General features: G+C 53.0%; 1 pseudogene across 1 annotated transcript; it reads right to left on the bottom strand.

Annotated features, from left to right (window-relative positions):
- Positions 1-17,206: 17,206 nt before the first annotated feature.
- LOC310920624 (olfactory receptor 14J1-like) lies at positions 17,207-18,140 on the bottom strand (annotated as a pseudogene). The gene has a single exon. The product of its transcript is annotated as an olfactory receptor 14J1-like (transcript).
- Between the last annotated feature and the right edge of the window lie 3,920 nt (positions 18,141-22,060).

Here is a 22,060-nt window from a genome sequence, read left to right as displayed (position 1 = left end):
GGTACAGTGAATATGATTGGTCATTTGGAAAAACACCCCTCGATTGTTTCTTAGAAGTAAACCATGAATTAGAAAAACACCAGGTGTCATGAAAAGGGATATCTGCAAGAATTGTTTGGATTCCTTCTTATGATTTCCCAGGCCAGAGTGGAACACAGCCTCAAGTGACTGCCTGAAGCCTAAAAATCTATTTTCTGACCACTGTCATTTCCCACAGAAGACATCACTGCCCAAGGGAGAAAGTTGGCTGTGAAAGTCCCTCCTGTGGATGCTCACGTACCCAAGAGTTGGGCACTGAAGAGCAGCACAACAATGGACAGGGGGATGGGGCTGCCAGGATTAAAGTGTCTCAGGTGGGTCTGGACTGGCCACACAAGGGTGAGTAATTTCTGGCTCCATGGGCCCAGGACACCTCAGGTCATCAGGGCAGAGATGCAACCTCCAGATGGGCTGGTGAGCAAGGGGTGGATTTAACCATGGACACCATCTCCAGGTTATCCATGAGTGTGAAACGTGGGCTGAGATCCAGCAGGGCCAGGCAGGGAAAGCCCCTGTGGTGTGGGGGATGATGGTGGGAATATAAATCTGGGGAGACATGTGGTCTTTGTAGTGGGAGTAGTAAATTGGAGAGCACCATTCCTAACCCACAACAGCCCTGTCAGAGCCAGCCCTGTCCCTGCACTGCCCCAGCTCTGCTGCCCCACAGCTGCTGGATCAGGAAAGGCAGAGCCATGGGGGAGGGAAATGCACAGGGACTCTTCCTGGGAGGGACCTCGGGAGGTTTCCAGGCCGGGCCAAAGCACAGTCAGTGGAGAAAGGGACACAGGGAGGGGCTGTTTGTGTGCTCTGTCATGGCAGGATGAGATGCAGAGCTGCACAGACACCCAGACCATGTGGATCCCTGCAGGAGCTGATCTCCCACAGCAGCTCCCAGGCCTCTGCTGCTCTCTGGCTGCTCTGGTTTGATGTTCCCTGGTGGTCACAGCCAGCCCCACACACACCAGTGCTGTGTGCACACACACCAGTCTCACCAGTGCCTGGGCCCCCAAAGGACACAGGAGCTGATGGTTTGTGGTCCCCACTCCAGTATCTGGCACTGGGACATCCCTCGGTACCCAGAGCAGAGAGAGCTGCCTTGTCCCAGACATTTCTTGGCAATGGAGGGTTCAGGAAAATGCCACAGGCTGTGGGGATCAGCTGTGGGGCATGGCCAGGGATGGGCACTGAGCATCACCTCCCAGCAAACCACCTTGATCCCCCATGCTCTGCCTTCCTGGTGTTGTTTCTTAGACATCCCATGGGAAATCTTGCACATTCCCCAAATGCCCTTTGTGGATTTCCATCCCGAGTCTCAGACCCCGATGCAGAACCCCCCATGCTCAGCTGGCAAGGTCATGCTGGAAATCTCTGCAATTGACCCTCTTGGTGAGTCCTTCATGAAGAGATGTCAGAACTTTCCTTAAATTAATTATTTTTATAGTTTGTTTTTTAAATTGGAATTGCCCTAAAATATCATCTACTGCAGCCCCTTTGCTGTGGGAAGGCACAACTACCACTGCAACAGATGGTCAAAGCTCATGACCTTGAACACTTTTTGGAATGTGGCATTGACATTCGTGGACAACCTGTTTCCATCTTTTAAGCCTCATCCTAAAATATTTCTTTTTATATCAAATTTGAATTTATGCTTAACCATTTTAAAGGCTTTGCTTTTCCTCTGTCACTACAGGCCTGTAAAATATTTCAACTTTCCATGGACTATGACCACAATGTTTTAATCTGAAAGACCTTGCAAGGACCCAAAATTCCCCCAAGATGGGATCTGGAGGCCTCAATCAAATGATCCACAGAGACTGAGGGAGTGAAGACTGAGGACAGAATAGGAGTAGCCTGAGAGGGTCTGAAGGGTGGATTCAGACCTGCTGGAGCTCTCCTTCATTGTATGAAACAGCCTGAGAAAAAATACTGCCACACACATCACCTGGGCAGGTCCAGACTGGACACAAGAAGAGAGGAATTTCTCTCCCAGGGCAGGGCATCATTATTACAGGCCTGAGGACCAACATGGGATAACTCCTAACTCCTATCTTATGTTGACACGTGATTCTAAAACTGTCTCTCTTATATACAGATGCTAAATGCATATTACATTTTACCCAATTCAATAAAACATACCCAAACTTTTAAGATTCAGTTCTTGTTTTCTATATGACTTCACTCTTGAGCCAGATGACTTGCCTTCCAACCATCCTCACTGAGACAGCAGGCCCTGCATGAGTTGTCCCTGTGCTACAACTTCAGGGGCACTGTAAAAATGGAATCAAACATTTTGGAATGAAGGCTTTGCAGAGGTAGGCAGGAGGCAGAGCTGTCAGCAAAGGAAGGGCCCAGCCAGGTGGGGCAGCCGGGGCATGACGACAGCCTGCAGGGACAGAGGCGCAGGGCATGGACACCGTAGGACAGCCTGGGCTGCACAGGGCACAGGGATGGGCAGCAGCTGCAAGGCCCTGACACAGCCAACTCCTGCAGCACTTGGGCCATGGCTGCTGGGCCTGGGCCTGAGCCATCAGCAGGAGACAAGTGACCCTTGCAGCCCTGGGGCCTCATTGCCTCCTTGGCCCTGCTCAGCAGCCTGGCAGGGGCCGCCCCATGGTGCTGCCCTTGGCATTGCACATCCCCACATCCCAGTGGCCTGGGAAGAGCCCTGAGCACTGAGGGAGGGACAGGATGTGCCTTGGCAGGGGCTGGGGCTCAGGCCTTGGCCATTGGCATTCCTGAAACACATCCAGGTTTGCTCAGCATCCGAGACACCTTTGCCTTGTTTGTCCCCACCTGTCATCACTGCCTGCAGTGTTCTGCTCTAACTGGAACGTGAGGACACTCTCTCAGTCGTGTTTCTCAGTGGGACCCATTAAAACTTCAAGTAAGTTCGATGTTTGTGTGTGACTTCGAATTGTTGAGAGGTTTGTTTAACTGACTCTCAGGGACTGATGTTCAGGGACTCATCACTAAACCTCCAAAAGGCTCATTAAAGTCCTTGTTCTGTGTCTGTGCTGCTGAGCTGGGCTGGGCTCCTAGCACAGAAGCAGCTCCTGGCAATCAAGGAGAGCTTCAAAAAGACATTTCTCCTGAGGAGCAGCTCCTCTCCCAGCCCAGCAGGGCTGAGGGCACTGCCTGCAGGTACCTGAAAACAGTGAAGCAGACAGGGGCTTAAAGCAGTGAAGCAGAGTGTCAAAAAAGCTGGAAGGAAAATTCTGAGCTTCTTCATGGAGAAATCTTCACCACTTCTGACACAGTAAGTCTCTGGCTGCAGAGATCTCCTAAAGCTGACCCAGGACAGGACTGACAGCACTGTAAGGATGGCTCTGCTGCCCTTTCTGCTTTGGGGGAGGATGTGCTCCAGAGCGGGGCTGCCCTGGGCACCGTCAGAGGGACAGGGCAGGACGGCTCCTGCTGCCAGGGACGGCTGCAGGGGCTGAGGCTGGGGCTGCAGCCAGGGCTGCCCAGGGCTGTGGTGCAGAGCAGGTGCTGCAGCCCTGAGGGCTCTTGGCCAGGCCAGGGCATCTGCCACCTGCCAGGGGCAGCTCTCAGCCCATCTGGGAGCTCCCCATGGATGGTGTGGAGGAGCTGTGGGTGCAAGGAGTGACTGCTGCCAGGGCAGGTCCTACTGCTGTGGAGATGGTGCTGCATGGCCAGGGCTGCTCTCAGCTTTCTCCTAAAGGGAAGGGAAAGGGGCTGTCAGGGTTGTCTGTGTCACTGAGACTCCTGCACTGTCACCCTGGGAATTAGCAGATCTGCCTCAGATCTTCCTCAGAAAGTGCCTCTTCACCCTCCTCTACCTACAGACAGCACCAGCAGCACCTTGGCTTGCAGCATCTCTGTTTGTCTGAGCTGCCCTTAAGGCCCTGGTGCCAGGGAGATGCCCCTGGGCAGTGGCCTGTGCTGGGAGGGGTGTGCAGGGCAGAGCTGAGCCCCCAGGGCTGGGCTGGGCTCTGGGAGCATTGGCAGGGATAAGGCTTGGATAGGGAGAAACACCTCCCAGTAGGCACAACTCCAGGCAGCAGAGAGCCAGACCAGCCCTGAATATCCCTCCCTGTTGAGCTGCACAGGGGGGGAAAAAAAGGCTTTGAAAGGATTGACTTTCAAACTAGAGCCTTTAAAAATCCACATTACTTTTAAAGGATGCTTAATTGTGATGAACTTGGAAAAAAAAGGAGGTTAGAAGTATTTAGAGAAGTTCCCCCAGTGGAAGAGAAGTAGTTTTGAGGGGGTTCCTAAAATAATTGCACAGGATTGACTCAAGGAAACCCGTCTCAACTTGTCAATGTCTTCTTTCAGCAGTTCACAATGCCCAGAATGAAGAAATGTCCAACAGCAGCTCCATCAGCCACTTCCTCCTGCTGCCATTGGCAGACACGAGGCAGCTGCAGCTCCTGCACTTCTGCCTCTTCCTGGGCATCTCCCTGGCTGCCCTTCTGGGCAACGGCCTCGTCATCAGCGCAGTGGCCAGTGGCCACCACCTGCACAGCCCCATGTTCTTCTTCCTGCTCCACCTGGCCCTCACCGACCTGGGCTCCATCCTCACCACTGTCCCCAAAGCCATGCACAATTCCCTCTGGGACACCACGACCATCTCCTATGAAGGTTGTGTCATCCAGGTCTTTATGCTTGTCTTTTCCATGTCATCAGAGCTTGCGCTCCTGACCATCATGTGCTACGACCGCTACGTGTCCATCTGCAAACCCCTGCACTACGGGACCCTCCTGGGCAGCAGAGCTTGTGCCCACATGGCAGCAGCTGCCTGGGCCTGTGGCCTTTTCACTGCTCTGCTGCACACAGCCAATACATTTTCCCTGCCCCTGTGCCATGGCAATGCCCTGGGCCAGTTCTTCTGTGAAATCCCACAGATTATCAAGCTCTCCTGCTCCAAATCCTACCTCAGGGAACTTGGGATTATTGTAGTTGGGATCTGTTTAGCTTTTGGCTGTTTTGTGTTCATGGTTTTCTCCTATGTGCAGATCTTCAGGGCTGTGCTGAGGATCCCCTCTGAGCAGGGACAGCACAAAGCCTTTTCCACCTGCCTCCCTCACCTGGCTGTGCTCTTCTTGTTTGTCAGCACCTCATTTTTTGCCTACCTGAAGCCCCCGTCCATCTCCTCCCCATCCCTGGATCTGGCCCTGTCAGTTCTGTACTCGGTGGTGCCTCCAGCCCTGAACCCCCTGATCTACAGCCTGAGGAACCAGGAGCTCAAGGCTGCAGTGTGGACACTGATCACTGTACACTTTCAGAAACACTGAACTGCTGGGCAGTTTCTGCAAATCACTTGTAATAAAAGTCATCTTTGATGGTTCTTGTTGGTCTGGTTGTGTTTTTTTCCCCCCCTATGTTTTAGTTTATAAACACTGTCCACAAAGTGAGGACATTTTTTGTGCCATTTCTCCTTTTCATTTTCTCCACCTGTGCTCTCAGTGGCTCTAAATGAACTAATGGATCTCCCAGCAAAGTTTTCACTGGAGATCCCTCTTTTATTCCTTTCTCTGGAACTAGAGCAGCAATGTCTCTGTGCAGTGCTGAGGGCAGATCACTGCTGGCACAGCAGTTGTGATCCTGCTGGCCACACCAGTCGTGATCCAGGCCAGGGGCCATTGGCCTTCTTGGCCACCTGAGCACACTGCTGCCTCATGTCCAGCCTGCTGTCCAGCACTGCCCCAGCTCCCTTTCTGCCTGGCCACTCTCCAGCCACTCTGTCCCCAGCCTGTAGTGCTGCAGGGGTTGTTGTGGCCAAAGGGCAGGACCCGGCCCTTGGTCTTGTTCAACCTCCCATGGCTGGATTTGTGCCCTGGATCCAGCCTGTCCAGGGCCCTGTGCACAGCCCTCCTACCCTCCAGCAGATCCACACTCACACCCAGCTTGGTGTCCCCTGCAAATCTGCTGATGGTGGACTCAATCCCCTCATCCAGACCATCAGTGCAGATCTTGAAATCCACGCTGGCTGGCTCTGATCCCTGGGCCATCCTGTGGGTGCCCTGTGATGGCACTCAAGGTGATCTGTTCCATAACCTCTCCAGGCACCCAGGTCAGGCTGACAGGCCTGGAGTTCCCCAGATCATCCTGCCAGCCCTTCTTGGGGATGGGCTCCCATTGGCCCCTCCAGTCCTCTGGGACCTCCCTGGGGAGCCAGGACTGATGAGAAATGCTGGAGAGCAGCTTGGGGAGCTCATCCACCAGCTCCCTCATCCCCCTAGGATGGATCCCATCTGGTCCCACAGACACCTGTGAGCATCTGAGTGGCTCAGCAGGTCAGCAGCTGCTGCCTCCTGGATTACAGGGGGGCTCTTCTGCTCCCTGTGCCCATCTACCAGCTCAGGAGAGCACTTGTCCTGTGGACAGTCTGTCTGATTGTTGAAACCTGTGGCAAAGAAGGGGTTAAGTACATCAGCCTTTTCCTCATCTTTGGTAACCATATCCCCCCAATAAGGAATGGAGGTTCTCTATATCCCTCGTTTTGGCATTAATGTATTGGTGAAATCATTTGTATTAGCCTTCAGAGAAGCAACCTGGTTAAGCTCTAATTGAACTTTCACCTTTCTAATTTTTTTTTCTGCATGACGTAAAATAATCCTTAAATATTTCCTTATTTCCCTGCCCCTCTGTCCAAAGGTGATGCATCCTCTTTTTTCCCCTGAGTTCCTGCAACACCTCCATTTCTAACCAGGCCACTTATGTTCCTTGCTAGCTCATATTTTGGCACATAAGGACAGGATGTTCCTGCTCCTTCGAGATCTCTTTCTTGAAGTGTGTCCATCCTTCCTGGACCTCCTTGTTATTATGGGCTGTTTAAGCATCAGTACTTGATTTGCACTCCCCAAAGTAAGCGTCAGTACCTGATTTACATTCTCCAAATCTGCATTCTGAATAGGCTGTAGTCTGCTCTCTGTAAGGCCAGTGTAGAAGTTTTGTTGATGCCCCTCCTTCCTTCACAGAATTCTTTCTCTGTAATTTCATGGTCCCTGTAGTCCAAACAGCCTCTGACCATCACATCTCCCACCAGCCCTTCTCAGTTTGTGAACAGCAGCAGACAGAGTGGGAAGAGAAGGAAATCTTGGCAGTGGGAAGAGAAGGAAATCTCCCCAAAGTGCAGCTTGGAAGGTTCAGCCTGGAAGTGAGGAAAAAGTCTCTGCCAGGGTAGAATTTTCATCCAGGAGGTGTCCCAGCGTGAGGCTGGGCCATGCCCTTGAAACATGGTGTAGGAGCATCTGTGGATGGCAGGAAGAAGGAACTCTGCAGACCTGAGATATTCTCAAAACATGTGGTTTGTTTGTAAGGGTCGTGGGTAAAAAGGGCCTGCTTTTGGCTGAAGTGAAGCTCTAAAGAGAGAGGGAGGGAGAGAGAGAGAGGGTATGAGGTAAGGGAGTAAAGGAAGTACGAGAGCTAAGAGGGGTAAGAAAGGTAAGAGAGCGAGGACTTTATTACAATACATTATATCTCTTTTTGTGTTGAATATTCTAATTTACAGTGACCAACCGGCGCAAGACACAAAACTTACAAACTTTGCATGCAGCCTATGAGAACTACTATATTACTATTTTATCCTATATTCTAAACTCTAAAGACTACTTTTCTTATCTACCTTTTCCCCTATACCTTGGCAGGGTGGAGAGGGGCTACATTCTTGGGTCCTTTTGTTTTCTGTCCTTCAACCTAACTCCAGCTAATCACTATGTTCCTGCCTGACATGATCACATCTCAGTGCTGGCCTTCATTTCTATTTCACTTGCAGGTTTTGCATCTCCAGTATTTCTTACCAGGCAATCATATCCGCAAGCCCTTCCTGTCCCATCTTTCCCAACACATGGGATTGGAAATTAGAGGAAATTAGTCATAGAAATTAGAAGATATTGATTAAAAATAGACATTCAGGTGCTGTGTATTGCCTAATATTTCCTGCTCTTTTTACTGTTTCTTGAGAAGGGAAGGGACAGGGCTACAGAAAGGGGACAGGAAAACAGAAAAAGAATGCAAGGATGTCTGACAAGGAAGGATGCTTGCCAAAACAGGAGACTAGAATACAAGATTACCAGACATACTGAGACAATGAGGCTCCTTGGGCCCCCAGAACCAGATAAAACTGGCCTTATAGCTTGAACTATGACCAGAGGATTAGCAGGCATGTGCAAGACAATGGGGTCAGAAGTTTATCTCCGAGGAAGACTGTTTCCTTCATCCCTGAGACCCCTGAGATTACCACCAGAGACAACTGTGCTTCTGCAAAGGACCAATAAGACAATTGGAATATGAAGCAGAGAGAGGAGGAGCCAAGGAAAGCAGAGGGGTATTGTGAAACTTGATGCATATGTAACATTCTAGAGGGTAAAAGAAAACATGGGTGAGCAAGGGGATGTGCCTGCCTTTGGGAGCTATTCCGCTTACGCTTGGCCAAATAAACTACATACCTACTTTAAAACTCACTTTGTCTCTGAGTTTTAGAGTCTTTCCACATGTCATTTTTGGTGACCACAAAGGGACGTTCTCTGCCCAACTGTAGTACTGACTGAAGGGCCAGACTTGCGAAGGCACCCCCAAGATTTTCACTGGAAAGGTCACTCAGTGGAGCAGACAATGACCTCCTGAACAGCAGAGAAACAGTATGTATTTGTTTAAAAAGGAGGCCCCGTAGAGACCACTGGTGAGCTGTCGCCCTGAATTTTCTTGATGCTTGACCTGCTGCTGCCTGCGTGTCTTTCGTGTGTCCGACATAGCGACATCTGGTGACCTCACGTGTGAACTGCACGTCGGGTGGACCCTTTGGTGTCCAGAGTGCGTTTGTGCCCAGTGTGGAGATTGCATTTGTTGTGTGTCTGAGGTAATGAGTGGTAAGAGATATGGTCTCTTCCCTGTCCTCAGAGGGTGATGCCCTCGAGTTGGACCTTTGGTTTGAAGTCCTATGGAAGGAGGGAATCTATGTACCCCAAGGGGACGTCTATGGGTTGTTTTATTATGCTAGAACCCATGGTTTCTTTTGGAGTCCTGAGGGCCCCTTTTTGGTGGCAGAATGGCAGTTCCTGGGAGACGAGCTGCTTCAGATTTTTACTGAAGAGTGGAGCAGGGAGTCTTTGAGGTTGTTGATTACTTGGAAAAGGCTGGGAGGGGCACTGGATAATTTGCAACCTCCCGGTTCTGAGGCCTCAGAGGATGACTCCAGCCTGAATTTTTCTTCCGGGCTGAAGGCCAGGGGAAACGGTGAGGCTGTTTCTCCTGTTCCTGCTCCTCGCAGGCGGTGCTGGAGTGCGGAGGCTTTACTGGATACCTCCCGCGCCCCCGCGATGTCAGCGGGAAAACTGATTCCCGCTCCACGCAGGCGCAGCAGTGAGGGCAGCTTGTCCTCCGTCAGTGTAGCTGCTGAGGTGGGCTTGGAGTCCCCGGTGCGGACTCCACGTGTACCCGCGCCTCATAGGCGTTTGGGTGCGGGAGATTCCGGGGCTCGTGGACGCCCTGCAGAACCGACGCACCTGGATTCTAAGCTGCGGAGGAGGCGGGGGGCTGATCCCTCCACTTCCCCTCCCCCATGCGTTCCTGGTGCTGGAGGTGCCGAAGGCACACTTGGACCAGGAAAACGGGATGGTGACTGCGGACTGTCCGCATTGTGGTATCTCTACGAGATACCCGGTGGAGGAAGGTGGCGCGGCCCCGGAGGCGCGCGGCAGGGATCGGCAAAGCACGCGCAGCTCCAGGCAGCCTGGAGCACAGCCGCGGTCCGCGCAGGGGGGCGCAGCCTCGGAGAGCGAGACGTCCACCCCGCAGCGGCGCTGGACCACCACCATTGGAGTCCACGCAGCCGAAGGGACCTTGTTGGGGGCGGTTCCAACACCCCCCCCCGCCCCGCGGCTGTGGCTCCGCCGGACAGGAATCCCAGGATGGGGCGGCGTTCAGGTTGTCTTCGGGCACTTTCGCCGAAGAGCTCGTCACCCTCCCCAAGCCCCCCCCCATTCTTGTGTGGATCGCAGCCACTCCCCCATGATTTCTTCTCCCCCCGAATGGCCTGTGCCTGTGAAGGCAGCGTGGGGCAGTGCCGTGGCGAGGCGGGACACGCTCCCCCCGATGCTGTGCTCCCCCCGCCCTGAGGCAGGGCGGCGCTTCGTGTGCTGCTGCCTCTGACACAGAGGTGGCAACCAGCCCCGTGGTGTTCACTTTTAAAGGACGGGATGGCGCAGCCAATGAAAGATGGGTGTTCTCCCATGGCACGGGGTCTCGGGACGCTGAGTCCCCTTCAGCGGGTCATTGGACCCTGCCCCCATGCCGGGTGACGGTCCGGCCGCGAGACTGCACACGGTTTTGGGAGGATGTCCGCACCAAGGCTGAAGCTGTGGGTGGCCGTGGTTCGGCATGGTGCCCCCTGCAGGGCAAAGATGGATCCTCTAGCTCTGCAGGTGCTGCGAGATGGGCTCTCGCCCCTGTCCCTGTGGAACGCGTGGGACATGAGTCAGAGGACGATGATGTTTCGCCAGCCAGGCTGCAAGCTTTCCCTGTGGTGAAAGATGCTGGCCGAAAGAAACATGCCCATTTGTCGTGGCAGGCACTGGTTGATCTTCGCAATAGGATTGGTAAACACGGTCTGGGGTCTCCAGAGATGATGCAGATGCTACGACTGATAGACACAGACGTGTTACCTCCCTATGACATTTGGTGTTTGGCCAGGGTTCTTTTTCAGCCGGTCGAATATGACATGTTTGAGTCTAAATGGACTCAATTGGCTGAAACTGCTGCAGCACAGAATCGGATGGCTCATCAGGATGACCCTAGGTATGAGGTCGGGCCAGACATGTTGCTGGGTGTAGGTGAATTTGTGGATGTGAATAAGCAGATTGCCTATGAGGCCTTGGTGCTGGAGCAGTGTCAAAGAACTGGCATGGCAGCATTGGTACAGACAATGGAGGTGGCTGCACCGAAACAGACATTTACCACGATTTTTCAGGGAACAGACGAAACTTTTTTGAGGTTTGCAAAGAGGATGACGGCTTCAGTTGAGCAACAGGTGGATGATTTCACTGCCAGAGGTGTGTTGCTCACCACTGTGGCAAAGAGCAATTGCAGTGCAGAATGCAGGAAGGTCACTGAGGCCTTGCCAGGCAAGCCCTCATTCTTGCAGATGGTTGAGGCCTGTTCAAAGATGGGCACCACTGGTCGTAAGGTGGTTGCCATGGCTACCACCCTGCAGCCAATTTGGAAGGGGCAGCAGGGTGGGAAGCAGAAATGGGCAAATGCTCAAAGTGGCAAGAAGAAAGGAAAGAAAGGGAAAAAGGGGACCACTGTTTCATTTTATTGTGGACGTTGTGGATGACCAAATCACGTGGCCGATGCTTGTAAGGCAATGGTTCATGTGAATGGTCAACCTCTGTTGAGCTCGGGAAACGGGCAGCGGAGCGCGAAGAGGAAGCGCGCTCAGACACAAGTGTCTTCCCAATCCCCAGAGCCGAGGGAGATCTGCTGGGCAAGCTCACAGCCAGCACCTGCGGTTCAGCAGGCGTAGATGTCTGCACCGCTGAAACGGTTGTCCTGAAGGACAGCACAGTGCATAAAATCCCCCTGGACGCCTTTGGTCCTCTGGGTGATGGTTTGAGTGCCCTTCTTATGGGCAGATCTAGTACCACCATTCAGGGTATCATTGTGCATCTGGGTCTCGTGGATGCAGATTACACGGGAAGGATTTATGCCATGGTCTCCACGTCCACTCCTCCCCTCACTATCCCTGAGAAAACAAGAATTGCTCAACTTGTGCCTTTTAAGTCCTCTGTTCCCAGGGCAGATAGTCAGGTGAGAGGAGATGGCAGCTTCGGATCCACTGGACCGCCTCAGGTCGTCTGGACCAACGTCCTGACCAAGAAGAGACGTCCTGAGAAGATATGCACCCTGTCCCTTCCTGGTGCAACGCCATCAGAAATTCATCTCCGCGAGACCCTTGACACGGGCGCAGATGTCACGACTGTGTCCATTGCTGCATGGCCCCCGGATTGGCCTTTGGACCCAGTGCGGACGCCTGTTGCAGGACTGGGAGGGACAAAGCATTGCTACGTGAGCCAGAAGCCGGTGACAATCACGAACCCAGAGGGTCAGGCAGCTGTTGTCTGGCCCCATGTCACCGACACCCCTGCCAATTTATGGGGGAGGGATGCTCTGGCCGCGTGGGGGGTGTGCATGGGGACGGATTTTTAATTGGGGCCACTGTGTCGAAGGGCGCAGTGTGCCCGACGCCTCCTATACGGTGGCTGACGGACAAACCCATTTGGGATCCTCAGTGGCCCCTTCCCCAAGATAAATTGGTCGCCCTTCATGATTTGGTGCAGGACCAGTTGGACCAGGGTCACTTGGAGCCTTCTACCAGTCCCTGGAACACCCCTGTGTTCTGCATCAAAAAGAAGTCTGGGAAATGGAGGCCGTTGCAAGACCTCCGAAAGGTGAATGCAGTGGTGGAAAGCACAGGGACGCTGCAGGCTGTTATGCCATCACCCACCATGCTTCCAGCAGAATGGCCGGTCCTCATTGTGGATCTGAAGGATTGTTTTTTACAATTACTTTGCATCCTGATGACAGACTGAAATTTGCCTTTTCAGTGCCAGAAATTAATAATGCTGAGCCTGCAAAATGGTATCAATAGAGAGTTTTGCCACAAGGCATGCAAAATTCCCCGAGCCTGTGCCAATGGTATGTGGCCTGAGCCTTGTCTGGAGTTCACAGGCAATTTCCTAATGCCCAAAATTATCATTACATGAATGATATCCTGGTGGCTGCATCCAGCCAGGATGAGTTGCAGAGGATTCAGCCTCAGCTGATCTATGCCTTGCATACTAATGGACTGCAGGTGGCTCCGGAAAAGGTTCAGCAGCATCCTCCCTGGAAATATCTGGGTGTCATGATACTGGAGCATACAATCCAGCATCAAGAGGTGCAATTTGAACATTCAGTGCGCACATTGAATGATGCCCAGAAATTGGTGGGTGTCATCACTTGGTTAGGTCTGTATTTAGGACTGACCACAGGACAGTTGTCTCCTGTGTTTGATCTGTTGAAGGGGCACACTGATTTGAAATCACCTCGGACACTGACCCCAGAGGCACATCAGGTGCTGGAGGAGGTTCAGCGAGCTGTTTCTGCTCGACAGGTTCATCGCATTGATCCCTCCATTGATGTCACTGTGTTCATCACCACTCCAGATTTACATCCCACAGCCATAATTGGCCAATGGAGTGACAAGTGGTCTGACCCCTTGCATGTCCTGGAATGGGTTTTCTTGCCCCATCAGCAGCAGAAGAGGGCAACGGCATTGCTTGAGCTCATGGCTCGTTTGATAACCACATGCTGACAACGGTGTTTTCAATTGATGGGTGTGGATCCTGCACAGATTGTGCTCCCGGTACCACGGGAAGATTTCGACTGGAGCCTTGCAAACAGTGTGTCACTGCAAAGTGCTCTAGAGAATTTTATGGGACAGATCACTTATCATCTGCCCAGCCACAAGCTACTGCAGGTGGCAAAATCCACGCAAATTTCATTGCGGCCCAAACATAGCCAGAAACCAGTGCAAGGACCCACCGTCTTCACTGACGGATCGGGAAAAACAGGGAAGGCCATTGTCACTTGGAAGGATGGATCTGAGTGGAAGGTCCTGGAAGGCCACGAGGACGGGTCAGCCCAGTTGGTTGAGTTAAGGGCTGCTGTCATGGCTTTTCAGAATTTTTCCCAGCAACCCTTCAATTTGGTCACGGATTCCGCTTATGTGGCTGACATTGCTCGGCGGTTGGGTCATTCGGTATTGAAAGAAGTCAGTAATCCTGCCTTGTTTCATTTACTGGAGACCCTGTGGTGTGCACTTCAGGACAGGGTTCATCCCTATGTTCTGCATGTTCGAAGCCACACAAACTTGCCTGGATTTGTAGCAGAAGGCAATGCAAGGGCTGACAAGTTGGCTAACCCAGCGTGGGCGGCACCTCAGCCTGATACACTTGTGCAGGCCAAGGCATCTCATGGGTTTTTCCACCAGAACAGGCATACGCTGCAGAAGCAGTTTCAGTTGACACCAAGTGAGGCCCGTGACATCGTCGAGTCCTGTGATGACTGTCACGTGGTCACTGCACCTTTGCCGGCAGGGGTAAACCCCAGGGGCCTTAAGGCCTTGGAACTTTGGCAGACAGATGTTACCCAGGTTGCCAAGTTCGGCTGGCTCAAGTATGTGCATGTTACGGTGGACACGTTCTCATCTGTGATGTGGGCCTCGGCTCACACAGGAGAAAAGACCCAGACCCACAATGTCATTGCCCACTGGAGGCAGGCCTTTGCCGTTTTAGGTATACCTTCTGCTATCAAGACCGACAACGGTCCTGCTTACATCTCACAGAAGGTGCGGCAGTTCCTGCAGTTGTGGGGTGTTTCTCATAAGTTGGGTATCCCTCATTCCCCCACGGGCCAGGCAATCATAGAATGTGCTCATGGTACACTCAAGAGTGTTCTCCAGAAGCAAAAGCGGGGAATGCAGGGTGAAACCCCGCACAGTCGGTTGCAAAAGGCTTTGTATACAATTAATCACCTTATGGTGCCGCAGAACTCAAATAACCCTGTTTTCCTGAACCACCACCTTTCATTGCAGGATTTGGATGAGATGCATCAGCCTCGAGCGAAGGTCCGGGTGCGAAATCCAGTCACCAAGCAATGGGAAAGTCCCTATGACCTTATCGCTTCAGGGCACAGGTATGCTTGTGTCTCCACAGATACTGGAGTTCGCTGGGTACCTGCAAAGTGTGTTCGTCCTGACCTGAGACCGCAGAGACAGAATTTGGCCAACAGACAGCCAGGAGACGGTGACCAACATGAAGGTCAACAAGTGGAGGAACCACTGAGTGACAACTCTGCTGTCGAGGTCACAAGTGATCACTCCGATGGCCCTTCCACAACCAGAAATTGAACATTGTTCATTTTCTTCTTTTTTTTTTTTTTTTTTTTTCTTTCTTTCTTTTTTAATGGTAAAAGGGTGAGATGTCACCCTGAATTTTCTTGCCTGTGAAATTCTGTACCTTTGCAGCAGCTGTCCCACGCTGCTTCACATAAACAATATTATATTCTTAGAACTTATCTATGTGTTTACAAATTTCTTCTCTAGGAGGAGGAATGTGATTGATGGTCAAGTCCACCAATGATGTTCATAAGGTGGTGACCCTTTTGGCCAATCTTTGGCCTTCTGTACAAAATGTATATAAGGATGGAGTCAGACATTAAATTAGAATCTTTGCTGTTTGACCTGCTGCTGCCTGCGTGTCTTTCTATGTTCGACATAGCGACAGATTTGCATAAAATCGAAAAGATCACAGACAAAAGATACTCTAACTAGTTAAAGTTAGAAACTTGTGTGCTTTATTCGATGTTGGGCAGCACAGGAGTAGCCTCCTAAAGGTGTGCACACCAATCACAAAGCTCTAGCCCTCTATTTATTTACAAAAGTCTTAAATTACTCAAAATACCTATATATATGCATCATCCTAGCACTGCCTATACCTGCTTCATATTATAATGAGCCTAAAGTCCTTTATGCCTGCACAATTTTTCTCTAAAAATTGGGTCGGTGGACCTTGAAATGGGTCAGTGGTCTTGAAGGATGAAGTCAGAGATGTCTTCCTCAAGGTGACCTTTTTACTTTCATCTTGTTGGCAGGCTACATGACCTTTTGGGCATAGACAAAACTCTCTTGCTTGGTTCAAATAGTTTCTGTGTACAGGTGCAGTCATGGTTTCTTTCACTATCACAATGGTCCATCTATCTTATTTCCTTCTAGAAACACAACTAACATGAGCAAGTAATATATTACCTATGCTCTAGCTTAAGCATCTAATAATTATTAACTCTTCCACTTCATCTCTACTCTTCTACTTAAATCCTAATCAATATAAATTGCTTCTATCCCTTAGCTAAAATCTTAACTCTTTAAGTTCTTAAGGCACTGCAGGACCCTGCAGACAATTCCTGAAGCACTTGGAGGATGATCTGGATCCCCAAGGGACGTTCCCATGGTGCCAATTCAGGAACTGAAATGGGGAGTGGGGCCAGAGAGGAAAGAGCAACAAGGGATGGTTTTTTCCAATCGAGGGGGCAAGGATGGGTAGTAGGAAGAAATCTGGGGAAGAGAGGAGGAAAGAAAGCAAATGTAGAGCAAAGTAAATAACCTGACGGGTTTCCCTCCTGTTCCCCCAGCCCTTCCTGGCCCAAGGGGCTGATGGCATTTGTGCTCCCTCAGGTTCAGCTCCCCACACCAACACCAGGGGGGTGCTCAGGCCTGCTCTGGGCAGTGCAAACAGGGGGTCCTGAGCCAGTGCTGCCCTGTCTGTGCCTGCAAGGATGTGGCACCTGTGTGAGCTGGAGGAGAGGCCAGGGCTGCAGAGGGGGGATGTTGATGGCAGGTGCATGAGGACGCTCTGGGACGCTGCCCTGGGGTGTCCAGTGCAGTGGGGATGGATCAGCCCCTGCTCTGCTGCTCCTTCCCATCTCCCCCAGGGACTTTGCAGAGCCCAAGCCATGCTGTTTGCCCCCAGCCTGCCCACGGCCACCCTGGGGCTGCTCACGGGGCTTTTCTGTGCTGAGCATTGGCCTGGGCATGTCCTGGAGAGAGCCTGGGCAAGGAGCCTGGAGCCCCCAGGCCCTGCCCTGAGGCATCAGTGCTGCCTCAGCAGTGCCCATGGCCTGTCCCTGCTGCAGCCCCGGCACTGCCACCCCCAGCCCTGTGCCCGGCCCCGAGAGCCCTCAGGCCCTACAGCAACACCAGGGCCAGGAGGGCAGTGGGGCAGGGCCACGGGAGCAGCACTGGCAACACCAAGGGCTGCTGGTGCTGGGCACAGCTGCTGTGCCAGCCCTGATCTGCTCCCAGCTCTGCACACAGACATTGCTGCTGCAGCTCCAGAGAAGGGAATAAAAAAGGGATCTCTGTTGTAAAGTGTGCTCAGAGATCCTTTAGTTCATTTAAAGCCACTGAGAGCACAGCCCCTCTTTGACATAGTCTGGGGTCACAGCAAAGGTGGAGAGAAACAAAACAAGGAAGGGCACAAACAATGGCCTTGCTTTGTGGACAATATTGAACAACTAAAACAAAACAAAACCCTGACAGCCAAACCAACAAGGGATATCAAAGATTACTTTTATTACAAGTGATTTGCAGAAATGGGCAACACGTTTAATGTTTATGAAACTGTCCAGTGATCAGTGTCCACACTGCAGCCTTGAGCTCCTGGTTCCTCAGGCTGTAGATCAGGGGGTTCAGGGCTGGAGGCACCACTGAGTACAGAACTGACACGGCCAGATCCAGGGATGGGGACGAGATGGAGGGAGGCTTCAGGTGGGCAAAAAATGGCAGTGCTGAGGAACAGGGAGACCACAGCCAGGTGAGGGAGGCAGGTGGAAAAGGCTTTATGCCTTCCCTGCTCAGAGGGGATCCTCAGCACAGCTCTGAAGATCTGCACATAGGAGAAAACAATGAACACAAAACAGCCAAAAGCTAAACAGATACTAACAGCAAGAAGCCCAAGTTCCCTGAGTTTGGAGTGTGAGCAGGAGAGCTTGAGGATATGTGGGATTTCACAGAAGAACTGGCCCAGGGCATTGCCATGGCACAAGGGCAGGGAAAATGTATTGGCTGTGAGCATGAGAGCATTGAGAAAGGCACTGGCCCAGGCAGCTGCTGCCATGTGGGCACAAGCTCTGCTGCCCAGGAGGGTCCCGTAGTGCAGGGGTTTGCAGATGGACACGTAGCGGTCGTAGCACATGACAGTAAGAAGGAAATACTCTGCTGAAATGAAAAACAAAAACAGAAACAGCTGTGCAGCACATCCTGCATAGGAGATGGTCGTGGCGTCCCAGAGGGAATTGTGCATGGCTTTGGGGACAGTGGTGAGGATGGAGCCCAGGTCGGTGAGGGCCAGGTGGAGCAGGAAGAAGAACATGGGGCTGTGCAGGTGGTGGCCGCAGGCCACGGCGCTGATGACGAGGCCGTTGCCCAGGAGGGCAGCCAGGGAGATGCCCAGGAAGAGGCAGAAGTGCAGGAGCTGCAGCTGCCTCGTGTCCGCCAATGGCAGCCGGAGGAAGTGGCTGATGGAGCTGCTGTTGGACATTTTCAGTGTCTGGACATCCCAAACTGCAGAAGGAGGAAAGACAGTGACAGAAAAGTCAAAGCCCTTCCTCACAGACCATTTCCGTCCACATCACACCTCTCCCTTGTGTATGTCTAGGAGAACTTCCTTCACCTTGGTTGCTGGAGCCGTGATTGCTGCTGGCCAATGTTCAGTGAGGAGCCAGACCTCGACCTGCAGGACACCTGGGAGTCAGTCCTGAGCCCCAGTCAGTGCAGGGGAACAGTGAGGGCAGGGACCTGTCCTGGTGTTTGAACTTGGACAAAAAATATATTCCTAAGGCACAGGAGCTGCCAGGGCAAAGGGATGGGGATTGTAGGAGGCAGAACGAGAGATTCTGCTGAGCCATGGGAGAACAGAGTCCAGTGAGGCAGGAGGATTGTCTGAGCCTTAGTGCAGACTGAGAGGAGCTGCTCTGTCCTCTCTCCTGTTCCTAGCTGCCCTGGACTTGCACCTTTCTGAGCTCCAATCCCATGTTACCCTGGAAAGCCAGAACACCCTGCTGAGAGCAGAGGGATCTCTGGCACACAAAGTGCCTCCTGCCTTTTTCAGAGTCAGGGAGAGTCAGCTCATTCCCAGCCTGCCCTGCCCAGAGCTCCCTGGGACAGAGGGAGCTGGGACACGCCATTGCTGTGCTCAGCCTGCACAGAAGGAGCCCAAGGGCTGGGCCTGAGCCTGCAGCTGGAACTGCCATTCCCAGAGAGCCCCTCAGCAATGCCAGGAGCACCTGGGCAAGGCAAGGAGAGAGAGAGCTGGGCCCTGAGGAAAAGCCTTTCCCTGCCCAGCCCGGCACAGCCCCTGCCAGGCAGCAGCAGTGCAGGACAGTGGCCCTGAGGCCCTGGTCAGCAGGGAATGGGCACATGGCAGGAGAGATGCCCTTCATCTCTGGGGCTGCTCTGCCGGCCCAGGAGGGGACTGAGGGCGCCGAGCCCCTGCGCTGAGGGCTGTGCTGGCTGGGAGGGGACACAGGAGCTGTGCTGCTCAGGGCAGTGCGTGCCCTGCAGGGCAGGGCTGGCAGGTGCCACATGTCCCCTGCAGCAGGGCTTCCCTCAGCACTGCCTCCCTCCCTCCCTGCCCACGGCTCTGCTGCTGGAGCTGTCCCAGCCTGAGCTGTTCCTGTGGGCCCGGGCTCCTTCCCTGCCAGTGCTGCCAGAGCCCAGCCCAGCCCCTGGGCCAATTCTGCCCTGCAGATGCTGGGGGCTGCAGGGATTAAAGAACAGCTCCCCCAGGCCTGGGCACCATGGAAAGGTGATGCTGGATGGATCTGGAGGCTGGGGAGGTGGAGGCACTTGCTGAGGTTCCCAGGAATCCTCAGAAGTATGAGACCCTCAATCCTGCTCTACCCTGCACAGCTGAGTTTCCCTTGCCAAGGTGAGCCAGGGACAAGTGGGAGCACAGATTCGGCAAAGGAAAGACTTGAGCAGGAAACTCCTGCCCTGAATGTGCTCATGAAAAGCCCCTGAGAAATGACCTGGGCATGAGCTGTAGCTCTCAGCAGCCCTGGCACACACAGCACCCTCTCCACAGCAGCAGGACGTGCCCTGGCAGGAGTCACTCCTTGCACACACAGCTCCCCTCCACCATCCATGGGAGCTCCCAGGCAGGCTGAGAGCTGCCCCTGGCAGGTGGCAGATGCCCTGGCCTGGCCAAGAGCCCTCAGGGCTGCAGCACCTGCTCTGCACCACAGCCCTGGGCAGCCCTGGCTGCAGCCCCAGCCTCAGCCCCTGCAGCCGTCCCTGGCAGCAGGAGCCGTCTTGCCCTGTCCCTCTGACGGTGCCCAGGGCAGCCCCGCTCTGGAGCACATCCTCCCCCAAAGCAGAAAGGGCAGCAGAGCCATCCTTACAGTGCTGTCAGTCCTGTCCTGGCTCAGCTTTAGGAGATCCCTGCATCCAGAGAGTTACTGCGTCAGAAGTGGTGAAGATTTCTCCATGAATAATCTTAAAATTGTCCTTCCAGTTTCTTTAAGCCTCTGTCTGCTTCACTCCTCTCAGGTACCTGCAGGCAGTGCCCTCAGCCCTGCTGGGCTTGGAGAGGAGCTGCTCCTGAGGAGGAATGTCTTTTTGAAGCTGTTCTTGGTTGCCAGGAGCTGCCTCTGTGCCAGGAGCTCAGCCTATCTCACCAGCACAGACACAGAACAAAGACTTTAACGAGACTCTTGAGGCTTTGGTATTGTTTACAGTGGTGTCAATCCCTGAGAGTGTTTTAAAAAACTTTTGAAGAACTCTTTAGAGAACTTCTCAAAAAGTATTCCTAGTGAGACTGACACTCCAGGGTCTCCTGAAGTTTAATGGGCCCCACTGAGAAACATGACTGAGAGAGTGTCCCCAGGTTCCAGTTAGAGCAGAACACTGGAGGCAGTGATGACAGGTGGGGACAAACAAGGCAAAGGTGTCTCTGGTGCTGAACAAACCTGGATGTGTTTCAGGAATGCAAAGGGCCAAGACCTGCACCCCAGCCCCTGCCAAGGCACATCCTGTCCCTCCCTCAGTGCTCAGGGCTCTTCCCAGGCCACTGGGATGTGGGGATGTGCAATGCCAAGGGCAGCACCATGGGGCGGCCCCTGCCAGGCTGCTGAGCAGGGCCAAGGAGGCAATGAGGCCCCAGGGCTGCAAGGGTCACTTGTCTCCTGCTCATGGCTCAGGCCCAGGCCCAGCAGCCATGGCCCAAGTGCTGCAGGAGTTGGCTGTGTCAGGGCCTTGCAGCTGCTGCCCATCCCTGTGCCCTGTGCAGCCCAGGCTGTCCTACGGTGTCCATGCCCTGCGCCTCTGTCCCTGCAGGCTGTCGTCATCCCCCGGCTGCCCCACCTGGCTGGGCCCTTCCTTTGCTGACAGCTCTGCCTCCTGCCTGCCTCTGCCTGGCCACACACAGCCTTGGGCTGCCCCACACTCCTTCTGGGGGATGTGTTGCACCACAGCTCTGCGCTGGGAAAGAAATTCCTTCCTCTCTCTTCCCTGTCTGGACCTCTCCACGTGTCCTTGATATTAATTCTTTCTTTCTCTGGCTGTTCTCTCATATGTCAAAAGGATCCACCATCTCTTAAACCACCCTTCAATCCCTCTCAGGGCTCTCCTATTCTGTCCTCAGTCTCCACTCCACTGAGCACAGGGCTCCTTTGTCCCTGTACAGTGGTCATATGCTTGAGGCCTCCATACCCCACCTTGGTGAGATCTCTGGGCTCTTTCCAAGGTCTTGGCAAAGGAAAACATCGCCCTCATAGTCTAAGAATATCTCCAGTGGCCATAGACAGTCTGACCTGTCTATCCTGGCTACTCTTGTCTTGGTGCAATTCTTTGATTTACAGAATTTGGGAGACAAAATTCTAATTTTGGCCACAGCCTCTGCACAAGAAGGCAAACTCTTTTCCATAGGATGGAAGGCACAGAACCACATTGTTTCAGGGGCAAATGTGAGGTGACCACCAGAGGCCAAGGCCATCCATTGCTGACAAGTTTATTTCTGAGAGATACCCTTGCATGTATGCATTTTTTTTCAGGGAAGTATCATTTTGGCAATGGGTATTTAAAAAGACATCGAATTCTTTTCCATAGGAATGAAAGCATGGAGGCCCAGTGTTCCATGGGAAGATGAGAAGCAGCCCCTGACATTCCAAGATCACCTGGACCTGTCAGGTGCCCCCTGGGAGGCCAAATCAGCCAGATCTGTTCCATGTTTCCATGGTTCTATGGGCCCCACAGTGTCCCAATGGCCCCTTGGTTCCATGAGGCTCTGAGGTGTCACAATGGTCCCTCAGTTACATGTGACCATGAAGGGTTTTAATGGTCTCCATGGTCCCACATGGCCCCAAAGTGTCACCGTGGCCTCCCTTGGTTCCATGAGCTCCCACAGAGTCACAATGGTCTCCATAGGGAGGAACCAACCAAGCACCCGTGTCTCAGGGACAG

The sequence above is a fragment of the Zosterops lateralis genome, assembly GCF_965231275.1.
Source record: "Zosterops lateralis genome assembly, chromosome: 31".
Classification (NCBI taxonomy): domain Eukaryota; kingdom Metazoa; phylum Chordata; class Aves; order Passeriformes; family Zosteropidae; genus Zosterops; species Zosterops lateralis.
Note: the sequence above shows the minus strand (reverse complement) of the source record. Positions and strands in the feature narration are given on the sequence as shown.